Source organism: Budorcas taxicolor, chromosome 7, assembly GCF_023091745.1.
Source record: "Budorcas taxicolor isolate Tak-1 chromosome 7, Takin1.1, whole genome shotgun sequence".
NCBI classification, from domain to species: Eukaryota; Metazoa; Chordata; class Mammalia; order Artiodactyla; family Bovidae; genus Budorcas; species Budorcas taxicolor.
The window spans coordinates 52,495,312-52,503,627 of record NC_068916.1 but is presented as its reverse complement, the minus strand read 5'-3'; positions in this window follow the sequence as shown (position 1 = coordinate 52,503,627).

The window sequence follows — 8,316 nt, the reverse complement described above, 5'->3', positions numbered from 1 at the left end:
AGTATGTATTATTCCCCTTTACAGATGGGGAACAAGCTCAGAGAGATTGTGTCATTGGCCCAAGGTAACCGAGGACCAAACTAGGAAGGAGTTGAGTCAGAACAGGACTCTAGAGGCCAAGTTTTTACCCACCAGGATATACTACCTTCCATTTTAAGCCCTATTCATACTGTTCATGGGGTTCTCGAGGCAAGAATACTGAAGTGGTTTGCCATTCCCTTCTCCAGTGGACCATGGACTGCAAGGGGATCAAACCAGTCAATCCTAAAGAAAATCAATCCTAAATATTCATTGGAAGGACTGATGAGAAAGCTCCAATATTTTAGCCAACTGATGTGAAGAGCCGACTCACTGGAAAAGACTCTGATGCTGGGAAAGAGTGAGGGCAAGAAGAGAAAGGGGCAGCACAGGATGAGATGGTTAGATAGCATCACTAACTCAATGGACATAAGTTTGAGCAAACTCAGGGAGATAGTGAAGGACAGGGAAGCCTGGTGTGTTGCAGTTCATGGGGTCACAAAGAGTCAGAAACGACTTAGCGACTGAACAACAATTTTAAGCCCATGGGGAAATGCCAGCCTATCCCTTATCCTTAGACTTTCATACTTACTCAGAAGATAGAAACTGACACCATTTATAAACTTGGGGTTTATTTGGGATCTTGTCCTAGAAGCACCTAGACTCAGGTCAAAGAAGAGGAAAGATGCCAAAACATCTGGAATTGCAGGAGGAAGCAGATACATACTGCTAGAAGGTGCCAGTTCCTGGATATTCCCCAGGAAAACATGTCTGGGTTCAGGCCCTCCTGCTTGAAAGTTGGGCCCACTTTAGCCTTCCCTCTGGACTTCTCTTCCCCCAGTGGTGATGTTGAGGGCTTAATTTAGACTGATGGTTTGAGGTAAGTGACAGATGAGCCACACAGGGTCACATAAACCCAACCCAGCCAGTATGAGGGAGGATCTACTACGGAGCATGGGCTGTTTCCTTGGGATCTCACTTAGGATCCTGGATTATTGTGCAGAGCCCCGTCTAGAAAATGAGAACTATTGTGGACACCGGGTCATGGTCTCTTTTTCCCCCACCTCTCCCTCATGTGCTCACCTCAGTTTTATTCCTCCAGTGATTAGCAGAGCCTGAGCTCCAAAGTAGGTCTGGACTCAGTTTAAGACCATCAGGGTCCCAGACCCCATGCAGCTGAAATTTGGTCTGTGACAGATATTTTCTGGCTCATCTTTTTAGCCTGCATTGATCCTGGTGTTTTCTCCTCTAGTCTGTGAACTGCTAAAGGGCAAGGTCCAAATTAGCGTTAAATAGGGTCAGTGGGCATGCATCCTCTATTGTTACTTTCTTCTACTCTGTTCTGGAGACTAGAAAGCTAGACTACATTTCCCTGACTCCCTTACAGTTAAGTGCACTTGTGTGACTGGAAGGCAGAAAGTGGCAAGAGCCTTCTTTCTACTGTTTTAGGCTTTCTGCTGGTAAGCAGGATTCTGGAGAGGTGCAGTTCTCCTGCAGCAGTTATTCCAGCTTCCTGGTCTCTTCTTCCTAATTCCTAGATGGCAAAGCTTTGGCAGTGTGATCTTTAATTCAATAGTACCAATGGTGGCCTTTTGAGTCCCCATTTCTCATTATGGACTATGTCCTAGCCCTCTTGGTACAGCCTCTAGGAGTCCACTCCACAAATCTTTAAAAATATTTTTGTAAGGACTCAATCCCCTATATTAAATTCCCTTCAGTTTAAAACACCTAGAGTAGTTTCTGTTTCCTGCACTGAATCAAGCCCTCAAAGAGTTGTGGAAAGACTTCTTGGACTAACTGGTCAGTATAATGAAGGGTAGGTAGGAAACCAGTTGAGCAAAAACAAAAATACACTATCATAAATCAGCTTCTGTTCCTGACAACCAGTAGGCTTTCCCAATTAGGGTATAACAAAGATAGAGGTGGGGCAGAGTAGGTAGATAGCACAAAAAGGAATAGACATATTTCAAGGCCTATAAGGCTTATACAAAGGGGATAGAAGGCAAATAAGTACACAGTTCAAATGTGTGAGTTCAGAAGTCTGTTACAGATCCACCACTGAATGCACACTGAATATGTGTGATCCTTAGATACAAACACACACGCACACACACACGCACAGAGCATGATTCGGGATTCTCTCTCCTAGCTTGAAAATTCAGCCCCCTTTATTTAGTATGATAGCCCCAAATGGGATGGAGAATCATGTAGCAGATAAAAGATGTTTGTGTGTTTGTGTGTGTGTCTGTTAGGAGGATAAGAATCAAGGTGAAGTGATAAGACTGCAGAGAACGAATGAAGTAGGAATAATGAAGGAAGAGCTGGAAGTATATGGGAGAGTAAACTGGGAGTGAACTTAAATTGAAAAGAGGAAAGGAGGCGAATGAAGGGGTACTTAAGGGGAGATAAACAAGAAAACCAACCTCCTCACTCCTGAATAACTTGATTTCTAGTGCCCAATGCCTGGAAAATAGCAGGCATTAGATATACATTTACTAAACTGAAGAACAAAGTTAGGAAGGATGGGGGAGGCAGGATCACACAGGATGGGGTATGTGCATACTTATAACCACTAATATTTATCAAGTTTTACCATGAGCCAGGCACTCTGCTAAGCATTTGACATGCATTATGGATTTAAACACCCAAAACTCTCTATGAGGCAACTGTTAAAGTATCTTCATTTTATACATGAAGAAACTGAGGCTCAGACAGTGTAACTCATCCAAGATCACACAGATAGTAAGTGGCAGAGTTAGGACTTGAATCTTGACTTGTCTGACTTCAAAACCAGTATTTCTCACCACCACATTATATATATTCCTGTTTGAGTCAAAGGTAGGACAAAGGGACATGTGCCCAGACCTGGTCTATCAGAGGAGAGGGCTGGCAAAGGAGGATAGGGAAAGCAGCTGGGGCCAGGCCAGGTTCCCTATCTGGGGAGGGACCATATTAAAGCCTCATCTTCAACAACACAGAGAAAAACAATTTGAAACTTAATCATCCCCCAGAATTATGATCCCTCCCCGCAGCAGGGAGCACATTAGCAGAGCTGGGAAATGATAATTCAGCAGCCCCCAACCCAGCAGGGAGCGAAAGAGAGGAGGAGGGTGGAGAGAGTTAGGAAAACAGAGACAGAGGCGAGGCAGAGACGGGGAAGGGAGGCAGGGCCTGACCTCTCCCAGTTTTTCCTTTAACTCTATCAGAGGCAGCATTCCAGGGGAGTGGCCTGGTGGCACTTGACCCTTCAATTCTCCTCAGATAGGGCAGGAGTCAAGTTGCTCCTTGGGTCCGTTCTCAGCACCCATGGATGCCCACGTCCAGAGCTGCACCCATGCCCACCCAGGCTAGGTGTGGTTTGCAGTGTCAGCCTAGGTGGAGGAGAACTCCCAAGCTCCCAGCCAGCTGAGTCTGGCCCGGAGCCCCTTCTAGTGTGATGGCACCTAGGCGAATCGTTGGTCTGTCAGGACCCGAGGTGCTGGACAGCTCCCAGCCCCAGAAATATTTCTCCAGAGAGAGCCAGAGAGTTGGGGCGAGGCTTCTACCCAAAACGGCCACAATTCCCACCCTTAGGAGAAGTGCAAAGGCTGCCGGGAGCAGTGGGGGAGAGGGCTTGGGGTTGTGAGGGGGTCCTGATGGAGATGTGGTGGGGACCTGGAGACTGGTGCCCTGGGGGCAACTTCTCCAGACACATTCCTTCCTTCTGAGTCGAGACCCCCCACTGACTCCACCACCCCCTGCCAGGGACAATGGTTCCTTCAGCCCCCAGAGATGAATGGGGCCTTTCAGAGCCCCACGCCACGGGGTCAGCAGCGGCCACCGGGTCCCAGGGCTGCCCAGCCTTCAGAGCACAGAGTCACTGGTCTGGGGCGATTGCATAGCTCTTGGGGGAGGGAAGGTATCCTATGATCCTGGTCTTAGACTAAGACTGGTGCCTCCTGGGAAAGAGAATCGTCCCAGATCAGAAAGTTCCTGGTAAAGAAGGATTTTAGGGGTGTGGGGAAAGAGGAACTCCCCTTCTCTGTGCCAGGTGAGGAGACAGTTGCGTGCCTCCTTGGGAGGCAACAGAGAAAGCTGTGTAGGGACAGAACCTACAAAGATTCTCTCTCCCCTCTCCAAATCAAGGTCCCCCCTCCCTTTGGATGGGGCAGCGTCCTCCTCTCAGTGCCCAAGTCCCTTCTTCTAGGGCTGTCCCTGAGGTCTGGTCCCTCCTCCCTGCTCCTGTCTCCCCTCCCCATCTCACACTGCACAGACTATCCGGTTTCTATGGTAACAGGCCCAGGAAGGCTCTGCCAGGAGGCCAAGGCCACTATTGCTGTTGGTGGGGAGAGGGCTATAGGAATTGAACATAAGGAGCAGAAAGTGAGTTCTAGCTCTCAGAGGGGGACAAAGACCTGTTGGGAGTGAGATTTTCACTGCTGGAGGGGCACGAAGAAGGGAAGCCAGAAATACAATTTTGTGATGTGACTCAGGCAGAGTTGAAGGGCGCCTTCTTGTTGCTCCGGTTCTTAGTGCTCTAGAAATCTAGACAAGCCCCATCAGAGGGGTAACTGGCGGGTGAAGAAGTGAAACAGGTAGTACCTGTTTGCCCCTGCCTTTTCCACCTGAGGCTCTATCGTTCTACTCCTCCTGGGGACATGCCCACTTGAGAGAAGGAGGTCCCCAGGAAACTAGAATGCTATTGGGGGGAAATCAGAGTGGGTGTGGGTATTCAGGGCTGTTCAGGCAGCTGGAGCTGGAGGTGGCCAGAGCCTAGGAGTGTCAGGTGCTTTTGTGGCATCTCTCCTCATATCTCCGTTGAAGAGTTGGGGGTGGGTCTGGAGGCTGCAGCTTCCTCCCCTCTATCCAACCTGTCAGGATGCTGGGGTATGAAAAGAAGAGAGTGGAGGTGGCCATGCAGGGGTTGGGAGGACAGAAAGTAAAAGAAGCCTGAGGAAGGAGGGAGGGCCAGAAGAGGGGTGGATGGAGTAGTGCAGACATGTATGGTGAGGGCAGGGAGGGAGCTTCTTAGAGGTTTGACTCAGCTCCTGGGAAGTGAACCCCACTCCTCATATCTTCTCAATACCTCTTGGGCAGGGACCATTGGAAATCTTAGAGTCCTGGGAGAATTTGTTGGGGGGATTCCCTTGGGAAGGGGCCTCCGAGGTTATCAGAAGGTTTAGCAAAGCTTCCCTGGGGAAGAAAAAGGGTCCCTTGGGAGCCTAGAGTTTCCTGGACTTGAGCCATTGGCTCTCCCTTGGCCGGAGCCCCCAGAACAGTCGTTTTGGTGTTTGCTTATTTTGGTTATTTTTTGATCAGATATTTTGGCGCTGTGCAAACTGTCTCCTGTTGCCATGGCAGCCGTGACAGGGGCTGAGGCACCGTGAGAAAAATACCAAAATTAATGAGTGAGCAAAAGTGCAGCCGAGAGAAAAACAAGGTTAAAAAAAGAGTTAAAACAGTAATGAAAACAGGCTTCCCAGCTTCACAGCAAAGCAGCTGCTGAAGCCTCCCAGAGCACCAGCCCCCACCCAGCTCTGGGCTCCTGGCATCTCCCAGACCTCAAGGCAGAACTCATTCGCCTTCCCCCACGCAGCCAGCCTCAGACGCAACAGCCACTCGGGAGCCGTCCCAAGTACAACAGTAGATCAGCTCCAACAGAAGATCAGCTCCCATCTCAGGTAGCATTCTGCCTCCCAGAACAGCTTCCCAGGGAACAGCTTCTCATCTCCTAGGCAACGGAGTCTGGGCTCCATCCCCCAGACAAGAGTGGTCCAGCTATATTACCAGGAAATGGCCTCCCAGCTACATTTGAGCTTCAGAGCTATGGCTGCAGGCATAACAGCATCCCAGCTAGAGTCCTGCACACAGTAATAGACCAGCCACAAGCCTGGGCAACAGCATCTTAGCTATAGCCAATCCCCAGTATGCTGTCATCACAGCTATAGTTTCAGGACCAATAGCATCCCAGCTACAGTCCTATACACAACCGTAGCTCTGCTCTTATCCCAGGTAACAGCCTCCCTCTCAGGTACAGGCTCCTAGCAACAGCCTTTCATCTCCTAGGACCTAAGCAATGGATCCAGCTACAGTTCTATCTACGTCATATGAGCAGAGAACAGCTTCTCAGCTATAGCCAGTCTCAGGTATGACAGCCTCACATCTTCAGCTTCAAGGCTTACAGCATTTCAGTTACAGCCCTCCTTTCCACATGAACACACACAACAGCCTCTCTCATAATCTGATTGTTCTGGCAATAGCCTAAGCACACCAGCATCATAGCATCACAACAGTGCCGCAGCTGCTATCAGTGGCAACAATTTTTTTGTGTTACTATGCCAGGATCTACACCATCCTAACTTTCTTAGTCACAGTCCATCCCAGGTACATACATATCACAGCAAGAGCCTTAGGCCCCAAGCACTGCAACCACTCCCACACCAAGCATCACCCAGGGTCCAATCCCCAGCCATAGTCTCAGCTGGAATCTCAGGCAGCATCAGTTTAGAACTTGACCCCATATCCTACTTGTCAGTCAGGTCCTCCTCCCAGTTTGGTATGGGGCCAGGAAACTGGCTTCTCTTCTCAAATGTAACCTCCTGGTCTCTGCCCTCTGCCTGCCCTCCTTCTTTGGGAAAACAGCCTCATCCTCATTTCTACACTGTCCCAGGCTCGGGTCCCCCAGAGTGCCCAGCCTGGCAGCAGGTTAGGAAGGGATAGAAAGCAGGGAGAAGAGCAGACACACCCTGGCCTTGCGCCGGCCCAGTTCTGCTCCCACCACTTGGTGCAGGATTTGGGCTTGATGGTGGTAGAGTCGGGAGGACGGAGGAGAACATCTGGGAGATTAGCATTTCCTGCCCAGCTTTGCGGCTGCCTATCTTGCTCAGCCCTGAGCAAGGGAGGAGAACAGAGGAGCCTTTGAATGGCTCCCAGCAAGCAGACCGGGGAGGGTTTGCTGCAGCGGGCAGCAGGCACATGCTGGGGGCAGGGAGGCTGGGGCAGCTCCTCTGTGGAAGATTTCTTGTCTCTGGGCCACTGATTCCTCCCGTGGAGCTGTGCTCAATGATGGGGAGAGTGTGAGTTTTGCAAGGGACAGAGAGAAACCACCTAAAGGACAGATTTGCCTGCCACTAGCTCACCTCATCTCCCACCAAGAGCCCCCAACCTGGGATTCTAGGGCTGAGGGCTAGGGGTGCAGACTAGAGCAGGGCCCAGGCCAGAAAGGGAGTCCAATAAGAGAGGGCTGCTCTCGGAGAGATCTTGGCCAGCCCTCAGCTGGCCCGAGAGCCCACCCTTATCCTGAGGAGGGCTCCACCGAGAATCCAGGTGTCAGAAGGGGAGATAGCAGAGGAAAGAGACAAGGGGTAGAAGAGTGATAGGGATGGGAAAATGCGGGTGGATAGGGAGGAGGAGTCAGAGGCCAAGAGAGACGCAGATATCGGTCATCCCGTATTAGACCTTTCCACACCCAGTGCCAGGCCTTGCCAGGAACACAGTCTTTCTCACTCTTCTGAACTTCAACCCTTTGCGTTGGTTTATCCATGGCGAAAGGCTGGAGGTCGTATTGGACTGGGATACTTAAAGAGCCTCGGGTACCAAACCCTGAGCGAAGGAAAAGGAATTCCCAGGCCGCTCAGCCACCTCTAGATGGCGCCAGAGAGCCAAAACTGAGTGGGAGAAACTGAGTTATCGAGTGTGTGAGACACTGCGTGTGACACCGTGTGTGAGTCGGTGAGTGTGAGTGTAACAGAGTGTGGCACTGCGAGGGCGTGTGATACAGGCCGTGACACCGCGCGGCTTCGCGGGGTAGGGACCCGTGTGACTCAGTGTGAATATGTTTGTCACCGGTAAATGTGTTGGGGCCACAGCTCCATGCCGCCCAGAGGACAGGTGATTGGGGGACCCTCTAATAGCCCGAGCTTAGGCGCGTCACCTCATCCTCACACTTGCATATTTCCCCAGTCCTCATTCTAGGGGAGCCTTCGAGTCCCATTACCCTCCCCCTTCCACGGTCCCCTCCGTAGCCCCACCCCCAAGACTTGCTGCGGCCACCGACGCTGACCGCTCTGCGGCTTCGGCCAGAGGGGGAGGGGTGGACTTCCCCAGAGCGCAGTGGGAAGGGAGGGCCACTCGGGGTGCGCTGGGGGTCTGGGCAGGAAGAACGTGGATCTGGAGGAGCAGATGCCCAGAGAAGGCATCGGGAGACATTTCCCGTGCCTCGACTTCCCAGGGGGCAGAGTAAAGGACAGGTGTTTGAATGAGGTTGGGAAAGGAATTCGGGAGGGGTTCCAGATGGGGGCAAGGGTGGGATAAGTGTAA